Here is a 17,613-nt window from a genome sequence, read left to right as displayed (position 1 = left end):
CCGTCCTCATTGGATGTAGCTAAGAAACTTCACGGATTGGTGCGAAAAACAGCAGGTAGGACATCTTCCACTTATGATTGGCTGTCTCCGAAGGCTAACGTTACTGGAGAATTGGGTATTGAGTAAGCAGGTTCTGAAAAATGATTGGTTGAGACGACTCCGGATGTGCATGACTGAGCACTGATTGGTAAATTGAAGGGTCAGGAAGAGCAGTTCGGCACGAGGATTGGCGGCGAAGTGTCCCATGGAAACCGAACCCGGAGCTGCGGCCAGCATTTGCACGGGGGCGGGGCAGGGTCTTTCTAAGGCGCCTGCGCTAAACCGGCTTCTCGGCGCCATTTTGTCTGAGCGGCGGTGGTCGCAGCTCTATCGCATTTTACGTTTCTGGCGAGACGAGAGCCGACTGTGTATCCTGTAGATTCATTTTAGTGCGGCACCTATCCACGGTTCACTCCAGGACAGCACCTTGTGAAGGTCGGAGGAGTCGCGAACCTGTCAAAAGGTCGGTTGGAAGCTGTGGCTGTCCGAGTGACTAGGGGATGGCGCAGCTTTAGCGGCACCGGCACCGGAAGTGGACGGGCCGCGCGGCGGCCATGGCAAAGTAAGTTCTCCCTGCGGCGGGGTGGGGAGCAGGGGGCGGGATGAAAGGGGGCGAGGCCTCCTCTCCCGCCGCGCGAGAGAAAGGGGCGGAGGGGACGTGCACGTCTCTTTCTCCTGGCTGATCCTTGGCACCCCTCTCGAGAGATTTTCTGGATTCTCCTCTCCGATCAGTTCTTCCTCCCTTTGGAAGTGCGTTTCGCGAACTTGTCATATTCCCTACCCAAGTGCCAGCTCTGTGGGCGCCTCATTAATTAACACGGGGAAGGCAAGGTGCTTAGACCTAGCTGAGTCGGGAGAGAGGTTTCCGCGTGCTCCTCGCGCGATTAAGCTTTGAGGAAGCTGCAGAAAGCAGCGGGTTGTGGAATCCACCAGCTGGCCCAGACCCTGCTACTCTAACCTCAGGCGGCTCTGCCGCTTAGCACAAAGCCTGTGCTACTTTTTAAAAAGGAAACAGTAATGGTTTTGTAGGGACTGAAAACACTTTAAATAAGAAGACCTCCCCGATAGGACTTTGTTCAGGGCAGCTATTGATTTTGTTCTGTTAGCAGAATCTTTGTGTTCTGTTAAAACACATTTGAAATGGTGGAAATGGAGTATTAATTGGCAAGTTCTAAAGAATGAAATAAGGAAATGTGAAATATCGTCGATAATCCACACTACGTTTATTCAAAATTAATACCTAACTAGATTTTTGCAGTGATCACTGCAGTGATTTTTCTCAAAATTACTTACTAAGAAAATGGAGTGTAGCTGTTTTTGAGTGACCTAGTTATGCTGGTCTAGGTAGCTGTTTAAACTTATTTTCGTTAGGGGCGCCCGGGTGGCCCAGTCGGTTAAGCCTCCGACTTTTGATTTCCGCTCAGGTTCTGATCTCATAGTTCCTGAGTTCCAGCCCCACTTGGGCTTTGCGTTGACAGCAGGGAGCCTGCTTGGGATTCTCTCTCACTCTCTCTCTCCCTCTCTCTCTGTTCCTCCCCTACTTGTGCTCTCTCTCTCTCTCTCTCCAAATAAATGAAAACAAACTTTAAAAAAAATTAAACTTAAGTCTTGTAGTACCTTTGTTACTGCTGCATCGGTGGGGATCCAGCCTAGAAAATGGCTGTATGATTTAATCATTTATTGTGGATTTTTTTTTGGCAGGTGGTCTGAAGAAAACCAAAATCTCTCAGTGTCATATCCTAAAGTATTACTGAGGTAAGTTTTAATTTCTGTGAATAATCTTTAGAATGGGTAGACTTAAAATTTTACAGACCACTGTTGTCTGCCAATAAAGCCATAAATACAAAAAGGAAGAATGGTGGTTGAAAGAAGTTTGGTTTGACCAGGGGTTTAAAAAAAATTTTTTTTTTCAACGTTTATTTATTTTTGGGACAGAGAGAGACAGAGCATGAACGGGGGAGGGGCAGAGAGAGAGGGAGACACAGAATCGGAAACAGGCTCCAGGCTCTGAGCCATCAGTCCAGAGCCCGACGCGGGGCTCGAACTCACGGATCGCGAGATCGTGACCTGAGCCAAAGTCGGACGATCAACCGACTGCGCCACCCAGGCGCCCCTGACCAGGGGTTTAAATGAATCTGTAGGGGCGCCTGGGTGGCTCAGTCAGTTAAGCGCCCCACTTCAGCTCTAGTCATGATCTGACGGTCCGTGAGTTTGAGCCCCGCGTTGGGCTCTGTGCCGACAGCTCAGAGCCTGGAGCCTGCTTTGGATTCTGTGTCTCCTCCTCTCTCTCTGCCCCTCCCTTGCTCATGCTCTGTCTCTCTGTGTCTCAAAAAAAAAAAAAACAAAACAAAACAAATAAATAAATCTGTATAATTAGCTTCCTGATGTGATACTGTAGAATGAAATCTCAAAATTAGTACATGTTTATGAATTTATTTACCCATTTGTGTAGTTCCCATTTCTGGATTTTTTTGAGTACTTAATATTTTTGTCATAGAATAATATGAACATTTTCATGTTTTTGTTTCTTACTTAAAAATTTGGCATATAGAAAAAATACGTTAGTAGAAGTTTAGAAGTGATTGTTTTTTTTTCCTTAAGAAAATTATAAAATGACATAATACTGCTAAACTTCCCAGGGAGTAATCATCTATAATTCTACTACCAGCTTATACTATCTGATCCAAATAATGCATGTCAGTGGGCATTTGGAAATTACTAAAAAGCCTAAAGAAGAAAAGACCAGTCTCTTGTATTTCTTCCACCAAAAGGCAATTATAGTTTATGTTGTAATTCTGTGTGACACAGAGGGGTCTTTATTTTTCATCAGTGTTGTTTTATAAAGTAAAGGTCATTTTAGTCTTGGTTATCTTGTCACTCATTTTTTTCTTTATAGGAAAAACTAGGAACATGGGAAATATTTTGCCCATAAAGCACTTTTCATAGTTGCATAGTCTTCTGTAGGATAGGTATAATTTACATAATTGGATGATATTTTAATTTTTCTATAACAGCAGTGATAGAATTGGTATCTTGGTGCATGTTTTAGAAAAGATTTTGTCTGAGAATGGACGTCTGTGGCTAAAATTTTTAGGCATCTAGATCTTTCTTTACATTCCTGGTTATTTGGAATAAATCCCTAGAAATGGGAATAAGCTAAAAGGATTGTGCATTTAAGGCTTTGTACAGCTGCCCATCAGAAAGCTTTGCTTTTACTGTACTTACATTTTTTGTTGTTCTTTTTCCGTTTATTTTTTCCCTCAGTTTTTGTTTTGTTGTGGATTTCTTTTTCACTTTATTTTTTAAATTTTCTCTCGGGTCTTTTATTCAAGTAGAATTATAATTTTTGAAATAAGTTTAAGAATTTTTATGGGACCTTACAAGTGATATTTTTAAAACTAATTTATTTTTCACTCTCAAATAGGTAGGCGTTTGTATAGTGGAACATTTTGCTGCACAGAAGTGACATTTAGAGGATACTAAAAACTACTGTTTTTATGGTATAGTTTATTTTATGTTTCCTCGAAGCCTTCCTTAAAGTTTTCCATCTTTAGGGGCATTTTCTGTGTGCTTTTTTACCCTCACAGGAACCTTTATATGTCTCTCATCACGTCTGCTGTGCAGTTCTTAGGCTCTTCCCTAGTTTGAGACTCCATTCCCAGAGGGCAGCAACTGAGCTTTTAGTCGCTGTTACGTTTCCCTGCTTGACACATGATAGGTGTTCTGTCAGTCTTTTTTACGAACCTGTATGTGCTTTGGTAAAGTATATGAAATAAACCAGCTTAATGTTTTCTTTAACAGTAATACTCTTCTAAGAACTTGTAATGTGCCACAGATGCTGTATTAGCCTTCAAAATTGTTTTAATGATCCAAATACTTGTTTTCATATTGAATTGATTTGTAATTGCTAACACAACATAGATTTAGAGAGCCCAGTTGGAATCTTAAGGGCATTATGATCTCTTAATGGGAGGTGACTGTAGATGAATATTAACTGAAAAGTCACTAGACCATCTCGTAGGTATTAATGAGAAAAATTAATTATGATTGATTTGTTTTTTTTTTGTAACCATTGAGTCCAAACTATTAGAATAATGTTCCTTACAAAAACAAAATCACAAAAATTTTTAATAGTGTTTCTGGGATAAAAAGCTATTTTGAAGGCAGAATGTTTTATTTATTTGGGCAAGGCTTCAAACGAGGCTTTATAATTAGCTTCTTGAGGTAGTATTTTACACTGAAATCCCCAAATTAGAACATTCCAGTGGATTTGTTTACCCATTTATGTGGTTCCCATTTCTGGATTTTTAATGATGGAACACTCTGAACATATGCATGATTTTTTTGAGCCCATGTTAAAATAGGTGACAGAGGGGCGCCTGGGTGGCGCAGTTGGTTAAGCGTCCGACTTCAGCCAGGTCACGATCTTGCGGTCCGTGAGTTCGAGCCCCGCGTCAGGCTCTGGGCTGATGGCTCAGAGCCTGGAGCCTGTTTCCGATTCTGTGTCTCCCTCTCTCTCTGCCCCTCCCCCGTTCATGCTCTGTCTCTCTCTGTCCCAAAAATAAATAAATGTTGAAAAAAAAATAAAAATAAAATAAAAATAAAATAGGTGACAGAGATCTCATCAGTGAAAGTGTTTAGAAGTGAAATTTTTCCTTCGTTGTTTTTTAAGATTATTAAATAGACTATGTTCTGAGGATTGTGGCATACTCAAAACTAAAGGAAGTCTTTGTTTTTTAGAATAAACCTCATTTTGTGGGAAAATGAAGGAAGATGTTCCAGTTTTAAAAGACCTGGATCTACTGTTGAAAATTCTGTTTCTGGTATGTAGTTTTACTTGTCTTTTATTTAGTAATTAAGATCAGCGGTTAGTATGTTATATACATATGTTACATATGTGTGTATCTTGAAAAATGATGCAATTTGTTTCACTGTACAGTTTCTATAAATGTCTATGTTGAGAAGTAGAACAGATTGATTGCTGTGTTGAACATACCTGCTTTGCTAATGGTTTTGTTGTTTTTTGCAAAGTTACATAATTTGCTTTTTTGTAACAAAGCTATCTTTGCAATCCCTGTGTGGTCTTTTGCTCTATTGGTAGTCACTGCTGATTTTATGGCCGTGTGGAGGCATAGATTACTGGGTGTTTTCACCCATAATTTAGACTAGAGTGAAGGCATATTTTAGGATTTGGGTACACGCTGATCTAGGGATCTGCTTATGTTCCTACATGGCAAGGATCTATGCTAAAGGAGCTTACTATTAATAAAAGAAAGAATATAATTAAACATGTGGAAAGTTAATGGAGTTATTGCAAAAGATTCAATCAGTGCAGGAAAGTTTTTAAAGATTTAAATCATGGCTTACAAGATAATTTATCAAAGTTCAGTATATGGTTGAGATTTAATTGTTTTTTAAAATACAAATTGTTGGGGTGCCTGGGTGCCTCAGTTGGTTAAGTGTCCGACTTCAGCCCAGGTCATGATCTCACGGTTCGTGAGTTCAAGCCCCGCATTGGGCTCTGTGTTGACGACTCGGAGTGTGGAGCCTGCTTCGGATTCTGTGTGCCCCCCTCTCTCTGCCCCTCCCCTGCTCATGCCCTGTCTCTCTCTGTCTCAAAAATAATAAAAATATTTAAAAAAAATAAAATACAAATTGTTTTATAATGCAGAATGAAAAGAAATTTGTTTAGTGATCATTGAAGGCTTTTCAGGGTTAGTGAGAGATCATTTGTAAAATTAGAAGAAAGGAAGATCTCGGACTTTCTTAGTGGGTGGAAAATGGTGATTAAGAACGTAATTATATAAAGAAAGTTATGTTTGGGGAAGTGAATAAACCATTTCGGAGAGGATGAATGACTAAAGATTACATTGGAAAAATTGCATGAGGTCAGCTTGTCAACATTTCTAGAATTAGCTTCACATCGATTATGTGGGGTGCTTGTCCTCTATACTGGTTTGGGAACCTTGTGAGGGCTTTGAAAGCTGGGATGTGAGCAGAAAATAAAAATTATTTTGTTTTAGTCTCACATTTTAATAAATCACAATGCAACTAAACTCATCTCTTTTAATCCCACTCTGATAACATTGGTTTGTTTTTTTATTTTTTAAGTTTGTTTAATTTGAGAGAGAGCGTGAAAAGGCAAGTGGGGGAGGGGCAGAGAGAGGAGATGGTGAGAATCCCAAGCAGGCTCTACACCAGCAGCACAGAGCCTGATGGCAGAGCTCAAACTCAGAAACTTTGAGGTCATGACCTGAGCCAAAGTCAGACACTTAACCAGCTGAGCCACCCAGGTGCCCCTAACATTAGATTTTTTAAATGTCCTTGTCCTTATGCATATTTTTCTTTATTATTAATTTTTACTTTTTTTTTGTTCCTTTAACGTTGTAATAAGCGTTCAGTGTGACCACACAGTACCCATTATAATTTTGATGTGTGAAAACAATCCATCAAACTGTTTTATCTTCAACTTCATTTTTGTATTTCTTGACCATTTAGGTTTCAGGTTTTTCAGTATTCTGCATTTATCATCTATGTGCATACGATATTTTCAGTCTTTTGGACCATTGTTTCAGGATTGATTGTCACCCTCTCTGTGACATTAGCTACCTGAATTGGGTAGTATATAATTATAATCACTTTTGCTAATTTGATAAGTGCAAAATATGTCGAGCTCTCCTTTTCCTTGTAATATTTTTGTTGTTAACTACTGAATTAGGACCTTTTTCTGCAATTTCAAGTGATTCTTGGTACTAGACAAGTTCTCTGTTTAAGATCTCTGTCCATTTATGTGAGAGTCTTGATGTTTTATTTCTTTGAGTTTTTTATATAATATTTAGTAGTAATTGGCTGCAGATATTTTTCCTTACAGATTTCTTTTTCAATTTTAGTTATTTTTGTTGAGGGTTTTTGAATAGGCACAGAGGGATATGATGTACACAAAATGTACTATTTGGAAGTCACTTGGAAACAGTGTCCAGTGTGACTGAAGAAATGACACAGGAATTGGAGGTAGGGAGACAAGATATTTTTGCAATACATCTGCATGCATGAAACTAGAGTCAGACGGAGAGAGGGGAAGGAATAAGTGAGCAAGAAATTTGAGGGGAAAAAAGAGTTGACAGTATTTGATCTCTACTTGATTGTAGCAGTAAAGAAGAAAAAACACTCAAAATTTTAAAGAACAGGGAATAGTTCATACCATTAACAAGTTTTGTAGATCAGAAAAAGACACTGATGTGTAAGGAAAATGAAATCAGTTTTAAACATGCTAGTTAGAGCTTGAAATGTCTGGTAAGCATTTATTCTTCTTTTATCAAAGTGCCTCTGAAGCCCTAATTGGGACAAGGCATATGCTGGACCTTACATTGTTTTTTATATTTTGATTTCTAATTCCATTCTTCTATTAGATTTTAGTGGTTTTATCAAGTCTTTGTTTCTTTTTTTTTTAAGTTTGTTTTTGTTTTGAAAGAGAGCATCAGCTTGAGTGGGAGAGAGGTAGAGAGATGGGGAAAGAATCCTAAGCAGGCTCCATGTTATCAGCATGGAGCCTGAGGTGGGCCTCAAACTCACGAACTGTGGGATCATGACCTGAGCCAAAATCAAGAGCCAGACACTTAACCCACTGAGCCACGCAGGCGCCCATATCAAGGCTTTCTTACTTCTGATTTTTGAAGTACAACTTGGCTGGCTCAGAAGAGCATTCAACTCTTGATCTTGGGGTGCTGAGTTTGAGCCCCACATTGGGTATAGAGATTACTTACATAAGTAAGTGAACTTTAAAAAAAAGTACAACTTGAAATGAAAAATTAAAGTGAATTAATAAGTAAAATAAGTGCAGGGAAATCAAATGATTTGCATACTAAAGGAGAAGTTCTTCATTATTGAAAAAAAATAGTTTTAAGGTAGCATCTTACAAAAATACACGTATGCTTTTACATTTTTTTTAATGTTTATTCATTTATTTTGAGAGAGAGAACCAGGGAGAGGGAAAGAGAATCCCAAGCAGGCTCCACGCTGTCAGCACAGAGCCTGACTTGGGGCTCGATCTCAAACTGTGAGATCATGACCTGAGCCGAAATCAAGAGTCAGTTGTTTACCCAACTGAGCCATCCCAGTGTCCATTAAATTGTTCAAATGTATGGGGTGAAATATTTTTCCCTCCTCTTTCCCAGTGGACTAAATTTTGTGTGTTTTCTTTTAACTTTAACAAAATACAGAGAAGTAACAGATGTATGTGGAACATGAATGTTTAGCCAAGATTCTTTAAATATCTAAAATCTAAGTAAAGATGTTAATTGTCTTGTTTTCGGAAACCACTTTTATTTCAACAGATGAAATTAAAGTGCTCAGTGTAAGGAAGGGCTTTAACAATGAGAAATGTCAAAACATGTAATAGGCTAATTTTTGAGTGTTCTTCAAGAGAAAGAGCTTACTTTTATCAGTTAATCTCCCTTGCTGTCTCTGCCCTTTTTTTCTTAGGGTTTTAAAAAATGTTTTCTGCTACTTACCAAGGAAAAAGTTGTTATTTTGTCTTAGAAAAAACAGGCTTTTTAAATAATAGTTCTGTATCAATCACAGTACTCAATTTTTTCCCTCTTTGTTTCTGATTAGCCTTTTTAATCAGTTTTTATAAAACTTAATCCATTTGGGATAATATATGAGGTTATGAAATTTGAGCCACTTCACTATATATATCAGGACTCTCCTTAGGGTGCCTGGGTGGCTTAGTTAGTCAAGCATCAGACTCTTGATTATTGGCTCCCGTCATGATCTCACGATTCTTGTCGGGCTTCACGCTAAGAGCAGGGAGCCTGCTTGGGGTTCTCCCTCTGTCCCTGCCCCACCCCCGCTTAATAAAAATAAACTTAAAAAAAAAAAAGCTGTCTTTGATCTCATTTAAATAATTAGGTATTTAAAACTCTTCCCATCATATTGCTAGCTTTGAGTTACAAGACATAATCTGTTTACAAATTGAGGAAAAAGTAATACATTTAGAAACATTTGTGCATAAGTTTTCAGCATTTTTAATTTGTAACAAATACGTGGTTTTGTGTGTGTTTTCATTGCTTTTTATTAATCCCTTAACTTTGGTACCTTTTATTTTTCAAAATAAGTGATTGGAGCTACCTGCATGGGATTTAGGCCTTCACCATGTCCCCATTAGAACCATAGCTTTTAAAAGTAGTTTAGGGAGGGGTGCCTGGATGGCTCAATTGGTTAAGCATCTGACTTCAGCTCGGGTCATGATCTTGTGGTTGGTGAGTTTGAGCCCCGCGTTGGGCTCTGTGCTAACAGTTCAGAGCCTGGAGCCTGCTTCAGATTCTCTCTCTCTCTCTCTCTCTCTCTCTCTCTCTCTCTCTCTCTCTCTCTCTCACTGCCCCTCCCCCACTCATGCTCTGTCTCTCAAAAATGAATAAATGTTTAAAAAAAAATTTAAAAAGTAGTTTAGGGAAAGCAAAGAAGATACTTGCAGCATTAGAATGTGTAGCTGTGGCCAGGCTTTTTGTGAGATGGGTGGTTTAGAGCACATTTCTTAATTTCTCTGCCTCATCTGTAAAATGGGGAGGATATGAGTAGAACTGCCCTGACAGTTTAGTATTAAATGAGTTAGTACATGTAAAGTGCTAGAATAATGCCAAGTGTTTAGGAAACATTCAGATATTAGGTGGTGTTTGTGTATAATGCTGTTACGTAGGTTCTGTCATTCTAGCAGCTTTTAAAACAATACATTATATTTCCACATACAAATAAAGCATGTAGACTCTTTGCCTCCCATTCTAGACCTTACTGAATGTCATATCAGTCTGTCTCTAAACTAATTTGCTGCAGTCACACTAAATCTGTCACGGCTCCCCTATACAAACTCTGTGTTTTCCGTGTTGTTTTTATTCATACTTTCCCCACAATCTAGAATGTTCCCCAATCAACACTAATTTTTTTTTTTTTTTTTTAGAGAGCAAGCACATGTAGGAGAGAGAATCCCAAGCAAGCCCCACGCTCAGCATGGAGCCCGACCCGGGGCTCAATCCCACAACCCTAGGATCATAACCTGAGCCCATAATCAAGAGTCAGATACTCAACTAATTGAGCCACCTGTGCACTCTGCAAATGCTACTTTTTGAGTGAAATTTTCCATGATCCCTCTTTAGGTAATTTGTCCCTATGAATTTCATATATTTTCTCTTAACATGATTCCTGTCACTTTCTATATTACATTTTAGTTTCTTATTCACTCACATGTTCTTCACTAAGTTAGGACAATACCTTATCCATCTTTGTAAGTTTAGAACCTGTCATAAGTGTTGGCACTTAGGAGGCACTCATTTGTGGAGTGGAAGTTTGTAAAATATACAGCAAGCTTAGAGGTGATATTTAATGAATGAATGCATGCCAGTAAAAATGTGCTTTGTCAGTGTTTGTACACTAGGAGCCTCTTGCCTGATCAGTTACTTAAAATGAGATCGCTTGAGGTTTTAGGAATTGAGTCTGATTCAATGTGGGGAGCAGAGCACTATGGGGATTATCCACAGGTGAAGAATTTTCATTGGAATGTTTTCATGCCATTTTTAAAAGTATATCTAATTAACCACCAGAGGGACTGGGGGTGGTGTTGCTGTTGTTGTTGTTGTTTTCATGGATGTACCCACCCACCAAACTTCCTTATCACCAGTGGTCCAAATTTATTAAAAGTTTGGTCAGGACTAAGGGTACATCTGCCAATAACATAATATACAAACCACCTGGCTCAGTCGGTAATCTCACTTTACAAATACATTTTTTCTTATCACCATTATGCCTCTAGGCATGAAAGTAGAAGTAGTCGGAGAATAGAAGCTGGCGAGATGTTTCTGAGGACACTGATCTTTGGTTACTATAATGTTGATAGGGTCTGGCCTCTAGCTTTAGAAGAAATGGGACTGGTGGAAATGAGTTAAGGTATCAGGCTGATATTAGGCATTCATGAAGCTAAAGTGGCAATTATGTTACTCTTAGCTCAAAAATTCTCAGAATTTCTACAGTAGTTCAGTGGGATGTTGCATTGAATACGCATCTTAATATAGGAACGCTGGATTTGAAAACCGTATGTTCTCTGTTCTAATCATAAGCATATTCTCATTGGCTGTGACCTGGGATACATTACTCTGCTTGAGTGTCTGCTGTTAGAGATAAAGGGCATGGGCCTAGATACTTACAGCTCTTAATGTACTTAAATTCAGCACCATATTTTTCAAATAAGAATTCCTGAGCACACTTCTGATATCTGTGTCTGAAAGGTTAACTGATTGATATTTAACAACCCCTGAGAATCTGAATCATTGAGGCATTGACTCAATAATTTTAGCACTTAACGAAGTTGCTGCTATTCCTATCTCATAGGATCAAATTCTGACAGAAGCCTACCTACCTCACTGTTGTAGTTAATAGGCATTCTCATTATTTTCATTGTTTGGCAAAACAGATATTTGAAATAATAAGGAAGATCACTAATTAATGTCATTATAGTGAAGTTTCTGTTTTGTCTATGTATGTGTACTGCCCACACACAAAACAAAGTACAGCATACTCCAATATTTTCTCCTGTATGTTTTTTTTAAGTCTGTTAGGACTGACAAAATTGATTTCCTGACTTACTGTGGATCTCAGCCTGCTTTTTGGGTGGGAAGAATGGACTGGATAATAATCCCTTACATCCCGTGTTAAACATTCACTAAGCACTTCGATACAATGTTGTACTCCTAATTGTGATAGCTTAAAAGTTAAGATACAAATTGTTACCTGGAAATGCTTCTAGTTTCAACAGCAGGGGGATTGGGGTAGGGTGGGGAGCAGCTGAAAGACATCGTGTCATGGGGTATGGGAGCAAGGGGGAGTTTTCGTTTTCTTTTCGTTGGTTTATAATGGTTGGTAGTGTGTTTTTGAGTCTGCTGATATTAATGGCCCACTTAGGGACTTATATTTATTTGTATTTAGGGATACCTTGAATCCTCTGGAAACATAAAAATCTCTTCCCCAAGTTGGTTCCTTCAAACAAAACAAGCTGTTTTTTTGTTTTTGTTTTTATTTTTTGCTTTTAGTATTTATGTTTGTTCAGTTTATTTGCAGTCATAAAACTGCCTGCAGTGTTTGTATAATTTTGGTGACTTAGATTGTGGTACACAAGACAGGGGATTTTTATATGAGAGAACATAACAAAAATAAAAGCCATCTTCCCATTTCTTATTCGTTTATGTACTATGTGATACTGTCCTTAAGACCTTTAAATTGCTGAGGGAACCTTGGTAACCAAGGTAAATTTTGTCTGTTTTCCTCTCAAATGTGAAGTTCTGCATTTTATTACACAGTCACGAAAAACTAGTCTGTTATCAGTAAGTACGTAAACCACAGAACTTGCTCCTTCCTATATGCTGCCAAGTACTTCCTGTTTTGTCAGATTTCCATTTAGGGAAAAGAATGGATTTAAAGTAGCCGCCGCGCCTGAGTTTTGTTTAAAGCGTCTCTCCTGAATTTCATTTTGGAGGCTGTCCAAGTATCTAGATGGGGGGTGGGGGGTGGCACATCATGTCTACAATGAAGTCATATGTCAGAAAGCTTCATTTGGCTTCATATCCTGAAACAGGGCTGCCAGGAAGGAAAAGAAACTTTTTGTTGTCAGAAATAATTAGTGCATGACTTGCCAACATTGTGGCTTGCCTTTAGGCTTTCCATGTCAAATGTGTGTCAGGTACTGAATGAATCATTATATTGCCTGTGAAGGAAGAATCTATGTTCATTTCTAGTAGACTTTTTCCTCTAGAAACACATAAAAACTTCCATTCAGCCACACATTTAATCCTTTTTCCATAGGGACAGGTTAAAGGTCAAGTGGTGATTCAAATAGAAATTGGCTACATTGTGAATATTGAATATCTTTAAGGGAAGAGTTAACAATTCTTTTGCAACTAAAATGGTAAATAGAACATTTAGCTATACATTACAAATTATCTTTTTTTATCTTATGAAGTGAACTTTTAATTAGGTGTTAATAGAATGTGTTAGTGGAACATATTTTCAATGTAAACCTGAATCCCTTCCTATTGATGGTAAGGGAATCTTGTATTAAGGTTCTTTTGCAGTGGTGGGACCAAGTTCTATGAAATTTCTCTGACCAAATTAACCTGACCTGCCTTAAGTCAGAGCTGTTTCTCTTCGTTGATCCGTCAGTAAAATATGAAAGATGCTGTTTAATCGTTGAGCACTTACGCTTTGTGTCCACCCTCATATTGGAAATGTTCAGAAAACTGATGCTGAATCGTAAGATATTCAATACCATCTACTATAAGGTTTCTACCAGAAACTTCCCTTTTCATCATCTAGATACATATTCCTATTTCTGATACTTGTATTTCTTTAAAAATCCAGTGAAAGAAAAGTTTCATCAGTAACTGTCAGTCCCTATAGCTTCATCCTCCACTTTGCTCTGTAACAGAAATCTCCTCTCTTGAAACCCTTTAACTGTTTCGGTTAGTTCTTCTTTTACTAACCTGTGTCTAAATCAGTGATTCTCAAATTTTAGTGTATTCATAAGCATCACACCAGATACTTGTTCAAAATACAAATCCTGGGCCTCACTTCAGACCTCGTGAATTCAAATCTATGGAGAATTCTTACGCATGTGTTCTTTGAACCAGATGGAGAAACTGTTATCTACTCCATGCATTCCCACTGTCATCTAGATTATGTTCCTCATAATCTTATATTGGTTAGCCTTTTTACTTTGTTTTGGTTAGTGGCATCTCAGAAGTTTTTTTCTGGTAACTATTGCCATCTGTAGTTCTCCTAAATTCACCGATTGGAGAGTTCATCTACCAGATCTCCAGGAAACTGCCCCAGATTCTCTTTCTTGTTTGTCAGAATTTATCTTCTTCCCCCTTCCCAAAGCACACATTTGTAGTTCAGTGGATACATACAGTATGTGTTACTCATACTAAAACATGCATACATATTCTGATACAGTTATCCCTGCTTTTCAAAAGTCTGTATCATACCACATCTCTTTTAACAAAAGACCTACATTAGTACTCATTTTTGCTACCAAAAGCCAGAAAAGACTAATACAGTTTATTTTCAGGGGCGCCTGCATGGCTCAGTCACTTAAGCGGGTCATGATCTCATGTTTCAGGGATTTAAGCCCCACGTTGGGCTCTGTGATGAGAGTTCAGAGCCTGGATCCTGCCTCAAGTTCTGTCTACCTGTCTCTCTGCCCTTCCCCTACTCAGGCTCTATCTCTCTCTAAAAAATAAACATTAAAAAATTTTTAAAAAGAAAGGTTATTTTCAGGGTTTGGGAATGCTCAAAAATTTTTCAATGTAAATTAATGGTAATTTCTTCACTTTATGCCATTTTGGCTTATGAAAGGTTTTGTAGGAACCCTCTACTTCATACTTTTCTATATGGCAGGGGAAACTTGTACCTTGCTCATGATTTTTAAATGTGTTTTTCTTACCAGGAAAGGAATTATATCTTATTTTTAAACATTTTATATATAATCTTTCCTGGCAGTCTGATACACTTCAGGCCTCCAAATGATTGCTTGTTGCTGTCTAGTTGCTGCTCACCCAGACCAGTCTATCTACTAGAGGTGATGAGTTATCCTCTTTATACCTACAATTCTTGTATACCATTTCCCTTTCTCTAAATTATCAGTATTTTCTTGGTGCTGTTTTAAGAATAATTCTCTCTTCATACATTGGTCTTAAAGCCTTGTTGGGTTTTCGTGGTTAAAAGTTTTTAATAGTTCCCTTTCCCATATCAGTTGTATAGTTGAACTCCTTTATTTTTAAATGAATTTTCCTAAAATGCTATTTTGTTTCCACATAGTAAAAATTAAAAGTTCAAATCATAAATTTCAAACACAAACTCAAGCTGTATGAGGACCCTTTACTCTTCAGCAGCCTTTATGCATTAACTACAGTACACCAGCGTTTACTTTTTAAGAGTTGGTGTTTAGGAGTAGAGATACATATAAGTAAGGTAGTTCCCTCTTAAAGGGGTGGGATAGTTTAAGAAGGAATATTAGGGGGGGTTTTTGTAGTATGAATTGTCTGTTTAAACCTCTTGTCCATTTTTAAAGACTGGATGGTTTTCTTAATTGTTGAATTTTGAGAGTTCTTTATACATTCTGAATACACATCCACTGTCAGATGTGTGATTTGTAAATATTTTCCCCTTAAGAGTTTGTCTTTGTTTATTCATTCTCTTGGTGTTTTTAGGAGAGCAGCTTTTAATTTTGGTGAAATTGAGTTTGTCGGTTTTCATTTATACATCATTTGGTATGGTATCTAACTAAGAATTTTTTTTTAAACCAGTCTCAGAGATCTTCTGTTTTCTTCTTAGAAAGTTTTAGTTGAGGTACATTTGGGTATATGGTCACCTTGACTTACGCATTTGGTACAAGGTATGACTTGTTTTCTGGTGTTTTTGCATATAGATGTCCAGTTATTCCAGCACCACGTGTGGAAAAGCGCTGTCCTTCTCCACTGACTTCCCTTTTCCCTTTTGTCAATTGACCATATTTGTCAGTCTCTTTTAAGACTCCATTCTATTCCATTAATAATGTTTATTACATGAACTTTATATTATAGTAAGTCTTCAGATCAGGTGGTGTTGGCCTTGTCTTCTTATTCAAAATTGCTTTGGCTATTCTAATTCCTTTTCCTATATAAATTTTACAAACCACTTGATTTCCTGCCACCCCCCAAAAAAGGCCTCTTGCAAATTTGATTGGGTTTTACATTGAATCTATAAATCAGGTTAGGGAGAATTGACAGTGCTGAGCCTTCTGATCAGTTTATGTAGTTCATTGTCAGTGTCACCATTTTATAATTTTCAACATAAAATCTTATACAAATTAAAGTTTATACCTAAGTAAGTATTCCTGGTTTTGATGCCATTGTAAGTGGTACATAATCCTTATTTTATAGATGAGGAAATTAAGTAAGTTGCCCGAGGTGACACAGTTATTAAGTGACAAAAGCCAGTTTGAAACCTACATTGGCTTATCAGCTGCTGTCCTGGTTTTAATTACAATGTTAATTTTTTACTCTGAAGCTCTTGTGATTAGTGGTAGCTGAGAGGAAGCTCTTTTTTCTTTTATCAAGAAAAATCCTGTCATTATAGTGCTTCTATATAAAAAAAAAAAAAATCCCAGGGAGTTTATATATTTTCTGAGTTTGGGTTTTCCAGATCTTTCCAGATCATAAACCATGCTCATCTTAGTTTTAAAAACCCCTGATGGATACAGTTTTGATCCAGTGTTTTTAAATAGTATGCATATCCTGCAGTTAACTATTATGAATTATTTCAATATTTTAAATATGTACCTGTAGATCAGATTAAATGAGACCAAAGAAGTGAAGGCATTTGATTCTTAGTAGATGTTCAATAAATGCTAGTTAAATCTAAACAGGTAATTTTTGAAGTACCCATTATTTCTAATGTCATCTAATGTAATGTTATGCAGAAAAATTTGGCGTTGAAGGTAAACTTTAAATAACCCTGTACTTTCCATAGGGATACACAACTACAATCTTTTAATAAAAGTAATTCAAATGCTCAAAAAAAAAAAAAAAGTACCTTTAGCATTTGAATGCCTACTGTGTTGCTGCTCACACCCAGTGGATACAAAGACAGGATTTCTTGAACACCTCTCCCATGGGCTGGGATGGTGGGGAGGTACACTTAATTTATTAAAGTGAACACCTTAATAGATGCACACACAATATCAGTGGTAGAATAAAAGCTTTACTTGGTGGGGGTTAAGAGTAGTTGCACTCATACACATTTCAGTTTTGGAATTCTTTTTTTAAAAAGAAAATAGTTGGACCACTTTTATGGGACACATATAACAGGGCCAAGAGGGAGAAATCTGACAATCACTTTAGAAGGCTTTCTTTGGCAGGTGGTGGAAGTCCTTAGGAAAACCACTATTAAATAGCCTAAGCATGGCAAATACAATGTAGGACATGACAGAGTGCAGGAATGCAAAATAAAATAGGTCTGGGTTCCATTTCCAAAAATAAGGAATTCAAAATTTAGAGAATATGAGTGTTCTACATAAGACTTGATTTTTTAATTAAAGGGTATTTAATCTTACTGTATTAAATTGTCTTGTACTTACAGTGCAACAGCTGATGATATTCACATTTCCTAAAACTTTCTATTTAAATCCAAGTTAGTTACCATATAATGTAATAATGGTTTCAGGAGTATATTTAGTGAATGATCAACTTACATATCCAGTGCTTATCCCAACAAGTGCCCTCCTTAATGCCCAGCACCCCTCCGGCAAAGCTGTTTGTTCTCTGTATTTAAGGGTCTCTTAAGGTTTGTCTCCCTGTTTTTGTCTTATTTTTTTTCTTCCCTTCCCCTATGTTCATCTGTTGTGTTTCTTAAATTCATGTATTTCTCTTTCTCTGACTTCTTTCTCTTAGCATAATACATTCTAGTTCCGTCCACATTGTTGCAAATGGCAAGATTTCATTTTTTGATCATGGAGGAATATTCCTGTGTGTGTGTGTGTGTGTGTGTGTGTGT

The 17,613-nt window shown here is 37.5% G+C and overlaps 1 long non-coding RNA gene across 4 annotated transcripts in view; it reads left to right on the top strand.

Moving 5' to 3' along the window:
• The first annotated feature begins 92 nt into the window (after positions 1-92).
• The window catches only part of LOC102902448, a 23,881-nt gene continuing 6,360 nt past the window's right edge, over positions 93-17,613 (top strand). Inside the window, exons 1-5 of one of the 4 annotated variants that reach the window (XR_006599651.1) lie at positions 93-601; positions 1,741-1,794; positions 4,780-4,862; positions 9,995-10,190; positions 14,581-14,659. This is a non-coding gene — a long non-coding RNA (uncharacterized LOC102902448). The remainder of the gene's footprint in view (positions 602-1,740; positions 1,795-4,779; positions 4,863-9,994; positions 10,191-14,580; positions 14,660-17,613) is intronic. The other 3 variants (XR_002158665.3, XR_006599650.1, XR_440565.4) reach the window with 3 other exon arrangements.

The sequence above is a fragment of the Felis catus genome, chromosome B3, assembly GCF_018350175.1.
Source record: "Felis catus isolate Fca126 chromosome B3, F.catus_Fca126_mat1.0, whole genome shotgun sequence".
Taxonomy (NCBI): Eukaryota; Metazoa; Chordata; class Mammalia; order Carnivora; family Felidae; genus Felis; species Felis catus.
This window is presented reverse-complemented; position numbering and strand designations above follow the sequence as displayed.